The sequence below is a fragment of the Saccopteryx leptura genome, chromosome 3 (genome assembly GCF_036850995.1).
Source record: "Saccopteryx leptura isolate mSacLep1 chromosome 3, mSacLep1_pri_phased_curated, whole genome shotgun sequence".
Lineage (NCBI taxonomy): Eukaryota > Metazoa > Chordata > Mammalia > Chiroptera > Emballonuridae > Saccopteryx > Saccopteryx leptura.
The window spans coordinates 82,430,582-82,450,197 of record NC_089505.1 but is presented as its reverse complement, the minus strand read 5'-3'; the positions used below and the strand labels follow the sequence as shown (position 1 = coordinate 82,450,197).

General features: G+C 47.2%; 1 protein-coding gene, 1 long non-coding RNA gene and 1 pseudogene across 5 annotated transcripts in view; all 3 read right to left on the bottom strand.

The window, feature by feature from the left end:
* Positions 1-19,616, bottom strand: part of LOC136399481 (zinc finger protein 211-like) — a 67,722-nt gene that overhangs the window by 7,419 nt on the left and 40,687 nt on the right. Inside the window, exons 1-3 of one of the 4 annotated variants that reach the window (XM_066374681.1) lie at positions 6,858-6,974; positions 5,002-5,075; positions 781-874 (exon numbers count right to left, since the gene is read on the bottom strand). The exons of 1 other annotated variant lie outside the window; for it this stretch is intronic. The gene's annotated coding sequence lies outside the window, so the exon portion shown is untranslated. Of the gene's footprint in view, positions 1-780; positions 875-5,001; positions 5,076-6,857; positions 7,090-7,227; positions 7,317-19,616 lie in introns of those variants that run through there. 2 more of the 4 variants (XM_066374682.1, XM_066374680.1) reach the window with 2 other exon arrangements.
* Positions 8,274-15,971, bottom strand: LOC136399513 (uncharacterized). The gene is made up of 3 exons (XR_010750165.1): positions 15,848-15,971; positions 14,648-14,799; positions 8,274-8,494 (listed from the first exon to the last, which is right to left on the bottom strand). It is a non-coding gene; the product is annotated as an uncharacterized lncRNA (long non-coding RNA).
* On the bottom strand, positions 8,602-13,079 carry LOC136397209 (zinc finger protein 256-like; annotated as a pseudogene).

Below are 19,616 nucleotides of genomic sequence, written 5' to 3'. Positions count from 1 at the left end.
CAGGGTGGGGGGTTCCATCTTCTTAAAATGGGCGTGCTCAGTTTTCTGGGGAATTGCCTGCAACTGATAACTTCAGTGTTTAGAGACATTTCAGACTCAATTAAGTAGACAGAAGGTACCAGTATTATTTCAGATTCCCCCCAACTTTTTTTTTTTTTATTATTAAGTGAGAGCAGGGGAGGCAGGAAAACAGACTCCTGCATGCACCCCAACTAGGATCCACCCCGAAAGCTCCCTATAGAGTAATGCTCTGCCCATCTGGGGCACTGCTCAGCTATTTGGCAAACAAGGTGTTTTTAGTGCCTCTGACAGGGGCCATGGAGCCATCCTCAGTCCCGGGGACCAACTTGCTCGAACCAATCGAGCCAGGGCTGTGGGTAAAGGGAGAGGGAGACAGGGAGAAAAAGGGAGAGAAGGAGGGAGAGAGGGAAGAAAGGAGAAGATGGAAGGGGTGGAGAAGCAGATGGGTGCTGTTCCTGTGTGCCTTGACCAGGAATTGAACCCGGGACTTCCACATGCTAGGCCGCCACTCTACCACTGAGTCAACCGGCCAGGGCCAGGTTCCGCCAACTTTGACATCAGCTCATTTTAGTCAAGTCAATGACACCAACTGTGTTCATTAGCTTCTATGGCTTCTGCAGCTGAGTTTTGGTCTATTTATGTATTATTTCTACTAGGTTATTATATCAGCCAAAAGAACCTGGATGGTAAGGCCGAGTTTCTTCCTCCTCCACAGCGACGTAATGAAAATGAATGAACAGAGGAGCCAAATGTGCTTACCTGGATCAAGATGGTGCCTGCGGCTCTGGTTTCATAGGAAGGTCCGGAATACCATAGTGTAGGGCCAAGAGTGTACAGCACTCATTGCTTGTATCTGTAGAACACAAAGACAATAGAGCCATGAACACAGACCATGAGGCAGACTCACATTACACAAAAACCAGACAATAATTCCTAAACCTCTCAATTCTATCTAAATACACCAAGAGTTTCAGGATCCAATGAGGAAACAGCAGGAGCTGAGGTACTAGGACCAAGCCTCACAACCCGGCACCTACACAGGAGGTAAGTCATGCTAGAGGGCAGTCCCAGGCCTGTTCTGCATCAAATGTGAAGACCGGTAACTTCTAGCAAACCTACCAGTGCTAGATGATCCGTTTAGAAAAATAACTAATTTGTTAAGCAAGTTGTTACCAAGGGCCCGATGTCTTGAGTTTCAAGGCATGCCTCCTTTTGTTAACTTTAAAAAAAACAAAGTGAGGAATTTCCAAGGGTCCCAACCCCAACCTGAGTAAGATAATGTCCAAATGTAAGTGTGTTTAAATTTTTTCCATTGATTTGAGAGAAGAAAGGAGGTGGGGAAAGGCGTATCAACTCATTGATACACTTAGTTGTTCACTCACAGGTCGCTTCTTGTATGTGCCCTGATCAGGGATCAAAACCGTGACTTCAGCATGCCGGGCTGACACTCGATCCACTGGGCAACCAGCCATGTCCCAAATTTAAACATGTGTAGAGGCTGATTGCATTTCAATCAGAGGAATGGAGTGACAAAGAAAGAACAGAGAATCCCTATCATCACACCGGGAAATGTCTCAACCCAGATGACAAATTCTTTCATAATTACAAAGCTGTTTTCTGCAGATTAGAATAAATATATATATAAATAAAAAATACTTTCCTTTCCAGTAACATAAAGACTTTATCTGTGGAGAATGGTTGGAGTGAAAGCAATTAGGGAGAAATTGCAGCTACTGGTATAGAATCCTGAAGAAAAGGAGAAACTGGGTTGGGTTTTTTTTTTCTTCTCCTACTTTGCCCAGTGGTGTCAGTGTGCAGTTTAGGATAAAGTAAAAGCCACCCAAAAAGAAGATGGAGTTGCCGGTGTCTCTGCCATACTGTCAAGACCAGGGAAGGGTCCAGTGTGAAATACTCCTAACTAAATAATCCGAAATGAATTGGTTCCCTAGTAAGAGGGTGGTCTGCAGGGAAACATTTGGGGGTGGGAAGATTCATTGTAGATTATTGGAGTTCTAGTAGCTTCTAAGCCAATATGGTAGGCAGAATACCACTGCACTTTAAAACTGTCTGTCCCTATCTGTCCCTCTCTCTGTCACACAAGAAAACCTTCATGAGCGTGTTCACCGCTACAGTGCTGAAGTATAAGGTCTACCAGAAAGTTCCGTCCGTTTTTGGAATAAAACAAAATATATAATAATATCTGAACATATTTATTTTAAAGCATATAATGTGATGAACTTTAGCAGGTCCCTGTAAAACGATCACCAGTCAAGAGAGTGACTGTACTCATTATCACCCAGTTTTCCCTTTTTTTTTTTTTTTTTTTAAGATTTTATTTATTCATTATAGAGAGGGGAGAGAGAGAGAGAGAAGGGGGGAGGAGCAGAAAGCATCAATTCCCATATGTGCCTTGACCAGACAAGCCCAGGGTTTTGAACCGGCAACCTCAGCGTTTCCAAGTTGACGCTTTACGCCACCACAGGTCAGGCTATCACCCAAAGTTTTCTCATAACCTTTCCCTCTACTTCTCTCCTCATCCAAATCACCATTCTCAAGAAACCACTGATCTGCTTGTTATGACAGATTAAGATGTACCTCCTAAAATCTTACATAAATAAAATCATGCTGTGTTCTCTTTGTCTGAATGCTTCCACTCAGCATAATTATTTAGCCATTCATATATGCTTCTGCAGATATCTGTATTTAATTTCTGTTAAAAATTGATGTGTAAGAAAAAAAAAACTCTGATGTGTGCCTCCCCCACAATGTAATGGTATTAAGAGGTGCAGTTTAGAGAGGTAATTAGATTAGATGAGGTCATCAGAAGGGGACCTTCATGATAACATTAGTGCCCTCATATGATATACCAAATAACTTGCCCTTCCTGTCTTTCCGCCACATGAAGACACAAGCAGGCCATTTGTAAGCCTGGAAAAAAGTCTTCATCAAGAACCAAACCAGCCTGACCTGGTGGTGGCGCAGTGGATAGAGCGTTGGACTGGGATGCGGAAGGACCCAGGTTCGAGACCCTGAGGTCGCCAGCTTGAGTGCGGGCTCATCTGGTTTGAGCGTGGCTCACCAGCTTGGACCCAAGGTCGCTGGCTGCTCCAGCAAGGGGTTTCTCAGCCTGCTGAAGGCCCGCGGTCAAGGCACATGTGAGAAAGCAATCAATGAACAACTAAGGTGTTGCAACGCACAATGAAAAACTAATGATTGATGCTTCTCATCTCTCTCTGTTACTGTCTGTCTGTCCCTGTCTATCCCCTCTCTGACTCACTCTCCGTCTCTGCAAATAAATAAATAAATAAATAAATAAATAAATAAATAAATAAATAAATAAAGGAACCAAACCAGCCTAACCTGCAGTGGCGCAGCGGATAAAGTGTCGACCTGGAATGCTGAGGTCGCCGGTTCGAAACCCTGGGCTTGCCTGGTCAAGGCACGTACGGGAGTTGATGCTTCCTGCTCCTCCCCCTTCTCTCTCTCCTCTAAAATGAATAAATAAATTAAAAAAAAAAAAAAAAAAGAATTCTTTAAAGAACCAAACCAACCTGACCAGGTTGGTGGCACAGTGGATAGGGCATCGAACTAGGATGCTAAGGACCCAGGTTCGAAACCCTAAGGTCGCCAGCTTGAGCGCAGGCTCATCTGGTCTGAGTGCAAAGTCACTGACTTGAGCAAGGGGTCACTTGGCTGGAGCCCATCAAGGCATGTATGAGAAAGCAATCAATGAACTAAAGGTGCCACAACTATGAGTTGATGCTTCTCATCTTTCTCCCCTCCTGTCTGTCTGTCTGTCTGTAGGTCTGTCTCACTATAAAAAACAAAACAAAGTTGGCTCCGGGCGCTAAGGATGGCTCCATGGCCTTGGCCTCAGGTGCTAAAATAGCTCAGGTGCAAACAATGGAAAAGGAGCAGCTGCCCAGATGGGCAGAGCATTGCCCGGTACTGCCTTGCCTGGTAGATCCCACTAGGGGCACATGAGGGAGTCTGTCTCTGTCTCTGCCTCCCCCTCTCTCACTTAATAATAATTAAAATAAACAAACAAACAAAAACACTTGCCAGATTGCTTTTCAAAATGTTTACACCTTTTCCATTCCTACCATCAGTGAGTAAGAGCTCCAGTTGCTCCACATGCTTAACAACACTTGGCATGGTCAGAATTTTTCATTTTAATGACTCCAATAAGTACATAGTGATAAGTCACTATGGGTTTTCATTTTCAGTTGTAAATATTTATATACAAGGTGGGGCAAAAGTCGGCTTACAGTTGTATGTGAAATACAAGTTTACTTTTTATTAACTGTTGCATTATTTCCCATATGAACTATATACCTACTTTTGCCTCATCCTGTATATTTGATACGTGTTCTTTGTTGGATGTATCTTGCAAATATGTTCTGCTAGTCTCTGCCATGACTTTTCATTTTTCTGTCATTAGAAAAACAAAGTTTCTAATTTCAAAAGTCCCTCCCTTCTTTTAGCACCCAGAACTGTGACATTCCTGTTTATATAAGTTACCTAGTTTATGATATTTTGTTATAGCAACACAAGGAGATCAGGGCACTTTCCTTGCTCAGGAAATCTCGTGTTCTTAATAAAAACACATCCAGAATCTAGCCATTTCTCCTAATATTCCTGGAATTCTGGTTCCACGAACCTGCAACTGAATTACTGCAGTTGTCTCAACTTTGGTTTTCCCTCTTCCCTCAACCACATAGTAGTTTTTATTTAACAATTTTTAAAATTTATTGATTGATCTTAGAGAGAAAGGGGGGGAGAGAGAGACAAAAACATCAATCTGTGTCTGTATGTGCCCTGACCAGGGATCGAACAGGCAACCCCTACTATCCAGAGGATGTTCTAACACCAACCAAGTTATCTGGCCAGGGCTCACAATAGATTCTTTACTGTGCACCGATGGAGCCCAAGCCCTGGGGGTAAGGTCATCTGCCTCCTCTGATCCAAATGTCCCATTACCTCCAGAATAGATACCCAACTTCTCAAACGGCCATTCCAGTCCTGAATCCTGTCCTCCTGCTCTTGATTCCCATCTGGAAATAAGGAGACCTATGGTTTCCAGAATGCTCTTAGCTCAGTTTTACCTCCAAGCAATTTTACGTCCCCATACTAAGATAATCTTGCGACACTTCTTTCCAGTAAGATGCCACACACACACACAAAAAAATACAAACATGTCAGGTCTCAATGGTTTCATGCCTGGCCCTTGAGCCAGGTCCACTAAACTAGGGCTGGATGTCTAATCTCTGTGCCTCAGTGTTTCATCTGACTAGCTCTGTGCTGTTAAAAAAAAAAGATTCAGCCTGACCTGGCGGTGGCGCAGTAGATAGAACGTCGGACCCAGGTTCGAGACCCCGAGGTCGCCAGCTTGAGCGAAGGTTCATCTGGTTTGAGCAAAGCTCACCAGCTTGGAACCAAGGTTCCCGGCTCGAGCAAGGGGTTACTCAGTCTGCTGCAGCCCCACGGTCAAGGCACATATGAGAAAGCAATCAATGAACAACTAAGGTGTCACAACAAAAAATAGAGATTGATGCTTCTCATCTCTCTCTGTTCCTGTCTGTCTGTCCCTATCTATCCCTCTCCCTGACTCTGTCACTGTAAAAAAAATAATAAATTCATGCACTACTCTGGTCAAGACACATAGGGGAGTTGATACTTCCTGCTCCTCGGCCCTTTCTTTCTCTCTCTCCCCTCTAAAATGAATAAAAAATTTAAGGAAGCTTCAAACACCTAGTGCTTCAATGTCTTCCCCTCCTTCAATCTGTTCTAGCATTGCACAACCTTTGGGAAACTTGTAAAACTGTAATATAATTCATGTCCCTCCTTTGTTTAAAATCCCCTATGGCTCCTATAGTCCTGAGAACGGAAAATACACAGCCTGTTATTACAGGCGTGGTTCCACCTCAAACACTGTTCTCCTCCTCCTGTAACCCACCCCCACACCTAATTACACCCCAACCGTACAAGTAAACTGTTGCAGTAATATAGTGTTATAGTAATTAAATACATAGAAATATAGAAAAATATGGACAATACATAGAAATAATTAGGATATAATATCAAAAGCAACTAAGGAAATTAAAGTTATCCCGTCTGGATAGGAATTAATCTAGTGTGTACAGACCGGATAAACAGAAGACTCTACTTTCGTGCAGGGCTCAGTTAGTGTGTGTGTGAAGTTATCTCTAAATAAGTGGCTTGATGTCATAACTCTGTGGATTAACGTAAACAGGAGGCTTCCCTAGGAACATCTTAAAAGTGGCTTAATGTAACATTTCAGTAGATTAACATAAAAACGGCTCCACCACCTCCCAAGAAAGTGGTTTGAGGTGATAACCCTGTAGATTGACACTTGTTAGAAGGCGTTGGCCAGAAAAGGTACTAAAGCTAAGGAGACTTCTGCTGAGGTAGTCAGTCACCCAGACTCCAACATGAATGTGGACCTGTCTCCACGCCGCTCTGACCAAAGACAGCCGAGAGGAGTACGTCCACGGGGCCCGTTAAGCTGTACCCAGGCACGCCAAAAGGATTTGTGAATAATAAACTGCCTGTGTGATTCTCACAACTAACTTGTGTGTCCGTCTTGTGTCTTTCTGCCGGTGGCGATTGGTCTCAGTACCAATAAATAGCGTCCTCATAGCCGCCTCAAAAGGAAGTCTCAAAGGGGCTGCCAGCCCTGCTGATTGATAAGCAGGAATGTCCCACTGCATGGGGAAGTCTAACTGGGGACACCTGATAGACGCAAAGCTCGGGCTCTAATAGGACATCAAGCATGCACGACCAAGACCAGAAAGAGGACGCGCGCATTCACTCACCTCTGCCCGGCGCCTCAGCGGTCCGCCGCCATTGGATTCTGAGAGCGGGGCGGGCCGGCGGTTCGCATCCCGGTCCCGACCATCTTGGGCGGGACCACAGCCAAGACTACGACGACGCGCCTTTCTGAGGTGGGGACGACCCCGCTGACTTGTTGGTCGCCGTCCCCAGGCCACGACCCCGCGCCGGGAACCGCCGCCCAGAAGAAGAACACACCCCAGCAGCCAAAATGACCGCCGGGAGGAGGATACAGGAAGTCCCTCCCGACGCCGGAAGTCCCTCCCCGGAGCTCCGCTCGGTGCCACGCACGGTAACACCTCCCTCCTGAGAATTCATTGGCCCACCCAGGCTGCCGCTCTGCGCAGAACATACCGGGTAATGTAGTTCCCACCAACTGGCGCTGGCGTTCTGGCTCTGACCTCCTGCAGAAAATTTTAGATTCTGAATGCAGCTGGAAGATGCAGTTTCTGGATCTAAAGTCTTAGCACCGTCTTGGTCACTGTGTGAAGCGGCAGAAACTCCAGTTCTGGCGAGAGCGGTGCGTTGCCTGCGCTTGTTCACCCCAGTGTTTGGAGAAACCTCAAACTGTGAAGTTCAGCTGGGTCCCAGGGGCTCAACATTATTTCAGACGTTCCCCGAGAGGCTATAGATCCAAATGCGCACATCCATCAATGTTATTATTATTATTATTATTATTATTATTATTTAAGAGAGGGAGGGAGATAAACAGGAAGGGAGAGAGATGCGATGCATCAACTTATAGTTGCCTCACTTTAGTTGTTCATTGATTGCTTCTCATACGTGCCTTGACGGGGGTGGGGGTGCTCAAGCAGAGCCAGCGCCCTCTTACTCAAGTCAGCAACCTTTGGGCTCAAGCCAGAGAACGGTGCGATCATTTCCATGTTCCCACTCTCAAGATAGCAACAACTTTCAGGTTTTGAACCTGAGACCTTAGGGTCGATGCTATCCCCTGTGCCACCACCGGTAAGGCCTGCAGCCGACCAGGACCAGGGCGGCTAGTAATTGTCCAGGTCCTGAATGAGAACGGTGGGGGATGAAGAAATAAACTCAAGAGAAAAAGGATGGGATCAGGAGGTCTCTTTGCACAGCCCATGGCTTGCAAGAGCAAAGCAAAACCCCTGAGGTCTGCTTTATTATATATATTGTAGAGCCCTAGGCCATAAAGGAAGTCTCTGATATCTCATACAAAGTCACATATTTGAGGCATAAACAGGAATTCTTTTTTAATTTTTATTTTTTATTTTTTTACAGAGACAGAGAGTGAGTCAGAGAGAGGGACAGATAGGGACAGACAGGAATGGAGAGAGATGAGAAGCATCAATCATTAGTTTTTCATTGTGCGTTGCAACACCTTAGTTGTTCATTGATTGCTTTCTCATATGTGCCTTGACCGCGGGCCTTCAGCAGACCGAGTAACCCCTTGCTGGAGCCAGCGACCTTGGGTTCAAGCTGGTGGGCTTTTCCTCAAACCAGATGAGCCCGCACTCAAGCTGGCGACCTCGGGGTCTTGAACCTGGGTCCTCAGCATCCCAGTCTGACGCTCTATCCACTGCGCCACCTCCTGGTCAGGCCAGGAATTCTCTTAAGGCTTAAATAGGAATCCTCCCACCAAGCATAGCTGAAATCAACAGCAGAACAAACAAGGAGTGAGAGGAAGGGCATGTAAATTGCCTTTAACAACTTAATCAAGCAAGGTGGGGGGAAGGGACTAATAGAAACACAGCTTCACAGCTAATATGGAGTTGTGGGGAAGAGCTTAGCCTTTAGCTTAAGCTTTAAACTGCTAGGACTTTGTTGGCTTGCAGTCTCCCAGAAAGGCCAAAAAGATTTTTTTTAAACGTATATATCATTCCATAGTTTTTTTGTTTTTAATTTATTTTTAATTATTTATTCATTTTAGAGGAGAGAGAGAGAAGGGGGGAGGAGCAGGAAGCCTCAACTCCCACATGTGCCTTGACCTGGCAAGCCCAGGGTTTTGAACTGGCAACCTCAGCATTCCAGGTTGATGCTTTTATCCACTGTGCCACCACAGGTCAGGCACATTCCATAGTTTTTATCATCTGCTGATGTGTCACTAGAACTATTGCTGCTACTACCCTGTTTCCCCAAAAATAAGACCTAGTGCAATTTTTTTCAAGCTTAGAAATTATAGGGCCTCCCCTGAAAATAAGATCTAGCGCATCTTTAGAGCAAAAATTAATATAAAACACTGTCTTATTTTGTGGGAAACAGGGTACCTTTGAATCACTACAGTCATTGTTAATAGCTTTCTGTAATTTGCATTTTACATGCTGGGGGTATATTAAATTGACTATTTCAACTCCTCACTGGAAAGCAATTATCACTTTTCTTGTTATTGTAGGGACTCACCTCCATGATGATTTAACTTATATCGGGGGGAACAAAATGGTTTAAAATAAAAAATGACAGCCCTGGCCGGTTGGCTCAGCGGTAGAGCGTCGGCCTAGCGTGCGGAGGACCCGGGTTCGATTCCCGGTCAGGGCACACAGGAGAAGCGCCCATTTGCTTCTCCACCCCTCCGCCGCGCTTTCCTCTCTGTCTCTCTCTTCCCCTCCCGCAGCCAAGGCTCCATTGGAGCAAAGATGGCCCGGGTGCTGGGGATGGCTCTGTGGCCTCTGCCTCAGGCGCTAGAGTGGCTCTGGTCGCAACATGGCGACGCCCAGGATGGGCAGAACATCGCCCCCTGGTGGGCAGAGCGTCGCCCCATGGTGGGCGTGCCGGGTGGATCCCGGTTGGGTGCATGCGGGAGCCTGTCTGACTGTCTCTCCCTGTTTCCAGCTTCAGAAAATGAAAAAAAAAAAAAAAAAAAAATGACAGAAAGCTATTAGCAATAACTATGTAGTAATTTGGAAATAGTTCTGGTGAAACATCAGTGGATGTTGAAGACAGTTAAGATCTCAGAAAAAGGCCCTGGCTGGTTGGCTCAGTGGTAGAGCGCAGCCTGGCGTGCAGGAGTCCCGGGTTCGATTCCCAGCCAGGGCACACAGAAGCGCCCATCTGCTTCTCCATCCCTACCTCTCTCCTTCCTCTCTGTCTCTCTCTTCCCCTCCCACAGCCAAGGCTCCATGGGAGCAAAGTTGGCCCGGGCGCTGAGGATGGCTCTGTGGCCTCTGCCTCAGGCACTAGAATGGCTCTGGTTGCAACAGAGCAACGCCCTAGATGGGCAGAGCATCGCCCCCTGGTGGGCATGCCTAGTGGATCCTGGTCGGGGCATGCGGGAGTCAGTCAGTCTGACTGCCTCCCCATTTCCAACTTCAGAAAAATACACACACAAAAAAAAATCTCAGAAAAGTTTTAGCCATGATGTCTGAATAAAGCAAAATTAAGGTGAGCATGTAACTAACATGGTCACTCAAGGTTTTGTATCCAAAATGTGAGTCTTCTTCTTATTATTTTTATTTTTTTTAATTAATTTATTTATTTATTCATTTTAGAGAGGATGGGGGGAGATAGAGAGAGAGAAAGGGGAGGAGCAGGAAGCATCAACTCCCATATGTGCCTTGACTAGGCAAGCCAGGGTTTTGAACCAGCAGCCTCAGTGTTTCCAGGTTTACGCTTTATCCACTGCGCCACCACAGGTCAGGCTTCTTATTATTTTTTAATTGATTTTAATTTATTGTGTTTACATAGATTCTAGTGTCCCCCCGAATGCATTCCCCCAGTGTTTGACTCTTCTTTTTTTTTTTTTATTAGAGTCAGAGAGAGGGACAGATAGGGACAGACAGACAGAAAGGGAGAGAGATGAGAAGCATCAATTCTTCGTTGCAGCACCTTAGTTGTTAATTGATTGCTTCTCATACTTGCCTTGATTGGGGGTGGGGGGCTCAAACCAGATGAACCTGCACTCAAGCTGGAGACCTCGGGGTCTCAAATCTGGGTCCTCCGCATCCCAGTCTGATGCTCTATCCATTGCACCACCGCCTCGTTGGGCTCTGACAATTTTTGAAATTAAAACCAGCTGAGGTCCTGGCCGGTTGGCTCAGTGGTAGAGCGTTGGCCTGGTGTGCAGGAGTTCCAGGTTCGATTCCTTGCCAGGGCACACAGGAGAAGCGCCCATCTGCTTCTCCACCCCTCCCCCTCTCCTTCTTCTCTGTCTCTCTCTTCCCCTCCTGCAGCCAAGGCTCTATTGGAGCAAAGATGGCCCAGGCGCTGAGGGTGGCTCTGTGGCCTCTGCGTCAGGCGCTAGAATGGCTCTGGATGCAACAGAGCAACGGCCCAGATGGGTGGAGCATCGTCCCCTGGTGGGCATGCCGGGTGGATCCCGGTCGGGTGCATGGAGGAGTCTGTCTGACTGCCTCCCCATTTCCAACCTCAGAAAAATACAAAAAAAAAAAACCCAGCCGAGCCTGACCAGGCGGTGGCGCAGTGGATAGAGCGTTGGACTGGGATGCAGAGGACCCAGGTTCGAGACCCCAAGGTTGCCAACTTGAGCGCAGGCTCATCTGACTTGAGCAGAAAAAGAAAAAGCTCACCAGCTTGGACCCAAGGTCGTGAGGTCCAAGGTCGTGGCTCAAGCAAGGGGTTACTCAGTCTGCTAAGGGCCTGCTGTCAAGGCACATATGAGAGAGCAATCAATTAACAATTAAGGTTTTGCAAAAAAAAACTGATGATGGATGCTTCTCATCTCTTTCCGTTCCTGTCTGTCTGTCCCTACCTATCCCTCTCTCTGACTCTCTCTGTCCCTGTAAAAAAAAAAAAAAAAACAGCTGGAAAAGTTTTCCCATATTCATTGCACTGATAAGGCCTCTCATCTGTGTGAACTCTCTGGTGTGTAAGGTGATGTCTTTGAATAAAGGATTTTCCACATTCACTGCAGTCATAAGGTCTTTCTCCTAAGTGAACTCTGATGATTACTGAGGTTGGAAGCAGCTGAAAAGATTTCCCACATTCACTGCACTGGAAAGGCCTTTCTTCTGTGTGAACTCTCTGATGTTGAACAAGGTTGGACCTTTGGCTATAAGATTTTCCACATTCACTGCACTTATAAGGTCTTTTGCCAGTGTGCACTCTCAGATGATAACGCAAGCCAGGGCAAGAGAAAACATTTCCCACATTCACTACATTCATAAGACTTTTTTCTACTATGAAGTCTCGTGTTGAGTGAGGTAAGATTGATGGTTAAAGGATTTCCAACATTCACTGCACTCAAAAGGCCTTTTTCCTGTATGTACTCTCTGGTGTAGAATGAGTATTGAACTACTGGTAAAAGATTTCCCACACTCACTGCATTCATAAGGCCTTTTCCCAGTGTGAGCTCTCCAATGTACAAAGAGGTAAAACTTACTTCCCACATTGCATGCACTCACCATGCCTTTTTCCAGTGCGAACTACAGTGTCAAATAAGGATGGCTGTTTGGCTAAAAGATTGCACACACTCATGGCACATGTCACCTTTTTTCCCAATGTGACTTCTCCAGGGATAAATGAGGACAAATTTTTGGTTAAAGGATTTCCCACATTTGCCACACCTATACTGCCTTGGCCCAGAATGAATTCTTCAATGCCAATTGAGGGTTGAGCTTCGCCAAAGAGAATTGCCACATTCACCATGCACATTAAGCCTTTCCCCAGAGTGTACTCTCTGGTGAACAGCAAATGAAGACTGGTATCTGAATGCTTTCTCACACTCACAGCACACAAAACACTTCCTGCCGGTGTGGACATCCTAGTTCCGAATGTGTGTGTGTCTGGGGCTGAAGGCTTTGTTATACTTTCCCTGGGTGAAATGAAGTTTTCTCTTTTGTACAGTTGTCCAGCACAGGTGATTTGGTTGGACTCCTCCTTGGTGTACGTGTTCGGCTGCTGCAGATGCTCTGAGTTGGCCAGGAAGTCCTTCTCAACTTCAGCACGGGTAAGAAACTTCTCTGAAATATGGAATCCAGAGCTCATCCCGAACAAGGCCCTGTCCACACTGCTTCTGACGGGTTTCTTGACATGGTGCTACTTCTGGTCATGTGGGAGGTGTGTACTAAAAGCACATTGTTTCATACACACCCCACACCTGAACACTGTCGGCTGTGTGGCATTCCTTGGCGCTTAGTCAACTGGAATATGTCCCTCAAGAAGGGACCACAATTCTCACAGAAGTGGGTCTTCTGGTAAGGCAGAGCTGCCTTGGAGGTAATGGTCTATGACACTCCTACAGAAACACTCTGTTCACTGGGTGCTTCTACATCCTCTGCTCCACATCATCAACCTGAATGTATATAAATGCTGGTAAAGTACATGTTGACTATAGGAAAGGAGCAACACTATCACAAATGTGCCTCTGTCATATCTAGGAAGGAGTCTGTAGGAAGCTTTTCAATGAGAGAAGTAAAAATCTGGTTGTAGAAGTGGCTATTGGGCATGACTATACCTCTAAGGCAGGGGTCTCAAACTCACGGCCCGCGGGCCGCATGCGGCCCGCCCACCAATTTTGTGCGGCTGCAGACTGGCCCGCAGACTAATCCACGAAGTTTGATTACTCTGCAGGCTGCACAAAATTGGTGGGCGGGCCGCATGCGGCCCGCAGGCCGTGAGTTTGAGACCCCTGCTAAGGCAAAAGAATGGTGAAGTCATCACCAGGAAAGGACACAAGAGTCAGATATAACACAAAAAAGCTAAGCATATTCTAAGACTTGTTCTTCAACAAGATTTCTATAGGATCTTTTCTGCTGGTGACATTAGACTGTGGAAAAGCACATGTCCAAACTCAGAAAAAACCAATTGTAGGTCTGACCTGTGGTAGTGCAGTGGATAAGGCACCGACCTGGTAATACTAAGGTCGCCAGTTCAAAACCCTGGGCTTGCCCTGGCCGGTTGGCTCAGTGGTAGAGTGTCGGCCTGGCATGCAGAAGTCTCGGGTTCGAGTCCCAGCCAGGGCACACAGGAGAAGCGCCCATCTGCTTCTCCACCCCTCCCCCTCTCCTTCCTCTCTGTCTCTTTCTTCCCCTCCCACAGCCAAGGCTCCATTGGAGCAAAGATGGCCCGGGCGCTGGGGATGGCTCCTTGGCCTCTGCCCCAGGCGCTAGAGTGGCTCTGGTCGCAACAGAGCGACGCCCCGGAGGGGCAGAGCATCGCCCCCTGGTGGGCAGAGCGTCGCCCCCTGGTGGGCGTGCTGGGTGGATCCCGGTCAGGCGCATGCGGGAGTCTGTCTGACTGTCTCTCCACGTTTCTGGCTTCAGAAAAATACAGAAAATAAATAAATAATAAGATAAAATAAAAAAATTATTAAAAAAAACAAAAAAAATTGAAAAAAAAACACACAACTAAACCAATTTTAACAGATTAGTTACTGTTTGAGGCCCATTTAAAGATACATGCTTATCACATGTCACATGTGGACCAATGTTGCAGAGCAATAGAGGAAGAGATGAGAGAAATGTGTGAGATATGAAGTCTAGAGACGTGGAGGTTCTCTATGAAATAGAAGTCAGGGTAAAAATGACAAAATAGTAGAATGGATTAGTCAGCACAGTGGCAATGATGAAAAAGTGAATAAAGCATCGATCTGGAATGCTGAGGTCGTCTGTTTGAAACCCCAGGCTTGCCTGGTCAAGGCACATATGAGAAACAACTACTCTGAGTTGATGTTTCCTCTCCTACTGCCGCCCCCCTTCCTTCTCTCTCTCCTCTCTCTAGAATCAATAAATTTAAAAGAAATATTAAAGAAAAAATAGATAATTAAGTTCTGAGGATCTAACGTAAAATATGGTAACTATAGTTAATAATGCTGTATGTTACATTTAAAAGTTATTGGGAGCCTCACCTGTGGTGGCACAGTGGATAGAGCGTCAACCTGGGACACTGAGATCACTGGTTCGAGGCCCTGGTCTTGCCCAGTCAAAGCACATATGACAAGCAAGCAATGAACAACTAAAGTGAAGCAACTATGGGTCGATACTTCTTGCTCCCTGCTCTCTGTAAAACCAATAAATAAAGTCTTAAAAAAATAAAAGAAGTTATTGGGAGAGTATATCTTATGTACTATTACCAAAAGGAAAAAAAATTAATTATATCAAGTGATGGAAGTGTTAATTAACTAGATTATAGCAATTATTTCACAATATATACATACATCGGATTATTACATTGTACACTGGAAATATATACCATATTCTAGACCAGCAGTATTAAAACAAAAACAAAAAAAAGAGAAAAAATCTAAACTAAATTCTACAAATCATGCAAAAGAGTCTTGAGAAATAGCCCACAGTTCAGGAAAGTAGTGACAATGACAATGCCTGGGAAATGTCAGCTAAGGGAAGGGACTAAATGAAGTACTATGGACCTGGAAACACTGACCTGGCAGGAAGGGGGAAAGCATGGGGAAATGCATTAGGCTCACTGCAATCCTAAACCACAAGAGTTCAGTGCAGCAGTTATTGGGCCTGCAGCAGAGAAGAAGGCAGAGCAAACCCCCCCCCCCCCCAGCCCTAGAAAAACAGAAAGCCAGAGAAAAAAAGCAGTGCCTAAGCCCTGGCCGGTTGGCTCAGTGGTAGAGCATTGGCCCGGTGTGTGGAGGTCCCACGTTTGATTCCTGGCCAGGGCACACAAGAGAAGCGCCCACCTTCTTCTCCACCCTTCCCCCTCTCCTTCCTCTCTGTCTCTCTCTCTTCCCCTTCTGCAGCCAAGGCTCCATTGGAGTAAAGTTGGCCTGGGCACTGAGGATGGCTCCATGGCCTCCACCTCAGGCGCTAGAATGGCTCCAGCCGCAATGGAGCAACGCCCCAGATGGGCAGACATCGCCCCTTGGTGGGTTTGCTGGGTGGACCCAGTTGGGCACATGCGGGAGTCTGTCTGACTGCCTCCCTGCTTCTAACTTTGGAAAAATACAAAAAAGAAAAAAAAAAAAAAAAGAAAGCAGTGCCTACGGACCACATGTGAGGACAGATCACCTTCTCAAGAAAAAAGAATGAGGCAGGACTGAGCCTAATCCAAGTCACTGGTGAGACTGTGAGAATCTTACCCACAGAGGATATAAGTACAAAAGTTGTCCAGCATCACATCGTGGTACATGTGTCTCTGAGCTTCATCAAGGAGACTTTAATCCTCCCGGGAGAAGTACAGGGCAACATCCTCAAAATTCACATTATCCTGTCAAGATGGTGACAGAGGAAATCATAAATTCTCTTTCTGAGAACCCCACAGTCCATCACCTCACACATCTTCCCATAGCTCAGCTTCCTCCAGAGCTCCCCAGCTCAGAGGAGATACCAGGCCTAGGAGTGATGTCTGCTCACTCCTCACAGGGTCTCCTGATGCAACAGGGGACCTCACAGCCCCTCAGCAACAGGCCATGGGGACGCATAGATACCTTCCAAGCTGTGGGCCAGGCCTGTAGGACCCCATCCCTCCTGTAAAGCAATTCCCTTGAAGTGTCTCAGACTATAACTGTTAGGCTCAGCCAAAGATGGGCTCCTGTTTATCTGGTCCCCACGCCAGGGCTTGGGGCCATCAGTCCTCACTACATCCATATATATCCACACCGTACTGTTCACGCTATCTCTCTAAAATCCTCAGTCCCAGAGTTACATTCCCAGAGACCTGTTAACCTCTCTGTGCCACATTACAGAGATCTCTTTTGAATAACCTATGTCTTTGACACATAGCATCCTGACAGTGCTTAACAAATTCAAGGAGGATCCAGAACAACATTATTCCCTATGATGGATCCCACAGACAGGGAAAGCTCCGAATGCACTTTAATAACCTCTTTGCTTGCCTGACCAGGCAGTGGCACAGTGGATAGAGCGTCGGACTGGGATGCGGAAGACCCAGGTTCGAGACCCTGAGGTTGCTAGCTTGAGCACGGGCTCATCTGGTTTGAGCAAAGGTTCACCAGCTTGAGCCCAAGGTTGCTGGCTCCAGCAAGGGGCTACTCGGTCTGCTGAAGGCCCGCAGTCAAGGAACATATGAGAAAGCAATCAATGAACAACTAAGGTGTTGCAACGGGCAATGAAAAACTAATGATTGATGCTTCTCATCTCTCTGTTCCTGTCTGTCTGTCCCTGTCTATCCCTCTCTCTGACTGTCTCTGTAAAAATAATAATAATAAAATAACCTCTTTGCTACCCTCTGATCTTTAATATTCATCACCTAGAACCACAGGCGACTTAAAGATACTTTTTTTTTTTTTTTTTTTTTGTATTTTTCTGAAGCTGGAAACGGGGAGGCAGTCAGACAGACTCCCGCATGCGCCTGACCGGGATTCACCCGGCACGCCCACCGGGGGCGATGCTCTGCCCATCTGGGGTGTCACTCTGTCACGACCAGAGCCACTCTAGCGCCTGAGGCAGAGGCCAAGGAGCCATCCCCAGTGCCCGGGCCATCTTTTGCTCCAATGGAGCCTCGGCTGCGGGAGGGGAAGAGAGAGACAGAGAGGAAGGAGAGGGGGAGGGGGTGGAGAAGCAGATGGGCGCTTCTCCTATGTGCCCTGGCTGGGAATCGAACCTGGGACTCCTGCACGCCAGGCCGACGTTCTACCACTGTGCCAACCAGCCAGGGCCAAGATACTTTTTCTTTTTGTATTTTTTCCGAAGAGAGAAGGGGGTAGGCAGACAGACAGACTCCTGCATGTGCCAGACAGGGATCCACCGGGCATGCCCACCAGGGGGCAATGCTCCGCCCATTGGGGCATTGCTTTCCTGCAAACTGAGCCATTCTAGCGCCTGAGGCAGAGGCCATGCAGCTGTCCTCAGCGCCTGGGCCAACTTTGCTCCAATGGAGGCTTGGCAGTGAAAGGGAAAGAGAGAGACAGAGAAGAAGGAGAAGGGGAAGGGTGGAGAAGCAGATGGGCGCTTCTCCTGTGTGCCCTGGCTGGGAATTGAACCTGGGACTTCCACACGCCGGGGCCAATGCTTTACAGCTGTTAAAGATACTCTTGATATTCTATTGCTGCAATGCACTTGCTGTTCCCTTGATAGAGTATGCAGTTTTCCAGGTATAAAAAGAGCAGGAACAATAGGCTAGTATGAAATGTCACCAGGGTGGAAAGTCTCCAGTTACCTAGCAACAGGCAACGCTAAAAAGACTGGTTTCACAGGTAGGTTTTTGCCCCCAAGGTGAACGTACCTCCCCATCATGTCACTAGATATGAGGTTCGAATCCTCTGACCTTTCCTTCCATAGCATGAAGCCAGTTAGAGAGTATAGAAGTTCCTTTAGAGAAGGAACAAGGGGCTCACGAAAAACTTAATACAACTCCCATACAAGGGCAGGTGCTGATAAGATAGCTCTAAAAAGGTAGTAGTGTGCCTGACCAGGCGGTGGTGCAGTGGATAGAGCAACGGACTGGGATGTGGAGGACCCAGGTTCGAGACCCCAAGGTCGCTAGCTTGAGTGCAGGCTCATCTCGTTTGAGCAAGGCTCACCAGCTTGAGCCCAGGGTCACTGGCTCAAGCAAGGCATCACTCAGTCTGCTAACCCCCACCCCCCTGTCAAGGCACATATGAGAAAGCAATGAACAACTAAGGAGCCACAACAAAGAATTAATGTTTCTCATCTCTCTCCCTTCCTGCCTGCCTGTCCCTGTCTGTCCCTCTCTCTTGACTCTGTCTCTGCCACAAAAAAAGAAAAAAAAGGTAGTAGTGCCTGAAGAGGTAGTAGTTAGGTCCTGTGGATAGAGTAGATGGCTCAGTGGCTAAAGCTGGGCCTGGCATATGTACCTCCCAGGTTCGATTCCCGTGAGGGCACAGAAGAGAAGAAACCATCTGCTTCTCTCTCCCCATCCTCTCCCATTTCTCTCCATCTTCCCATCCTGCAACCAGCTCAGCCCCAGGCGCTGAGGATAGCTCGGTTGGTCTGAGCATCAAGCATCGGCTATCTCATTTCCTCTTACTTAAAAAAAAAAAAAGTAGTTAGCCTCACATCACACACACACAAAAAAAGAGCGCATGCCAACACCCTGGCCCGCCGTTTGGGCTGCTTGCTAAATGATTTTCTTCGATTTGCACTTGGCTCGCTGAATAATACACTTTCGCTCGCTCTCGAGTTCTACGGCTCTTATTTCTTCCCTCGCCAAACTCCAGAACCGAGGTCACAACCCTCTTTTCTCCACTCCAACTGCCTAACGGTCCGGGATGCCGGGGCCTGGGCTGCAGGACGTGACCGGCCCCCACTCCCGGGCTCTGTGTCGAAGGGGTGAGGCGGTGAGGGCCCCGTGGATGCGCTCACCTCAGCGGGGCGCCTCAGCGCGGCCGCGGCCATCGGACTCTGCGGGCGGGGCGGGAGGGTGACAGAGGGAACCCAAAGCACAGTAGTCGCTGTCCTGACTACGGCGCTTGTCACCCGGGCAGCGTGGCCGAGCCTCAGAACTGCAACTGAGTGCCACAGACCGTGACTCCTCCGTCCAGAATTCAGACTGCAAACGGCGGAAGTCCCGCCCCTAGACCATGAAATCCCACGAAAATGCTTTTCTCTTTATCTATCATTGGCTGAACCTTCCGCACGTTTTTCTGGGTAATGTAGCTCCCAGCCTTGTAGCCACGTAGAGAAGTTCTTTATCCTGGCCTCGTAGAACGTTCACTATGGGAGTATTCCTGCGAGGTAGTTTCTACTGCCAGAGAAGGGCTTTGCTCATTGTTGTGTGTGTGTTAGAGACAGAGAGAGGAACAGATAGGGACAGATAAGGATGGAGAGACACAAAGCATCACCATTGGGGCACCTCGGTTGTTCATTGCTTTTTCATGTGCTTTGACCCAGGGAGCTACAGCAGTGATCCCTTGCTCAAGCCAGCAA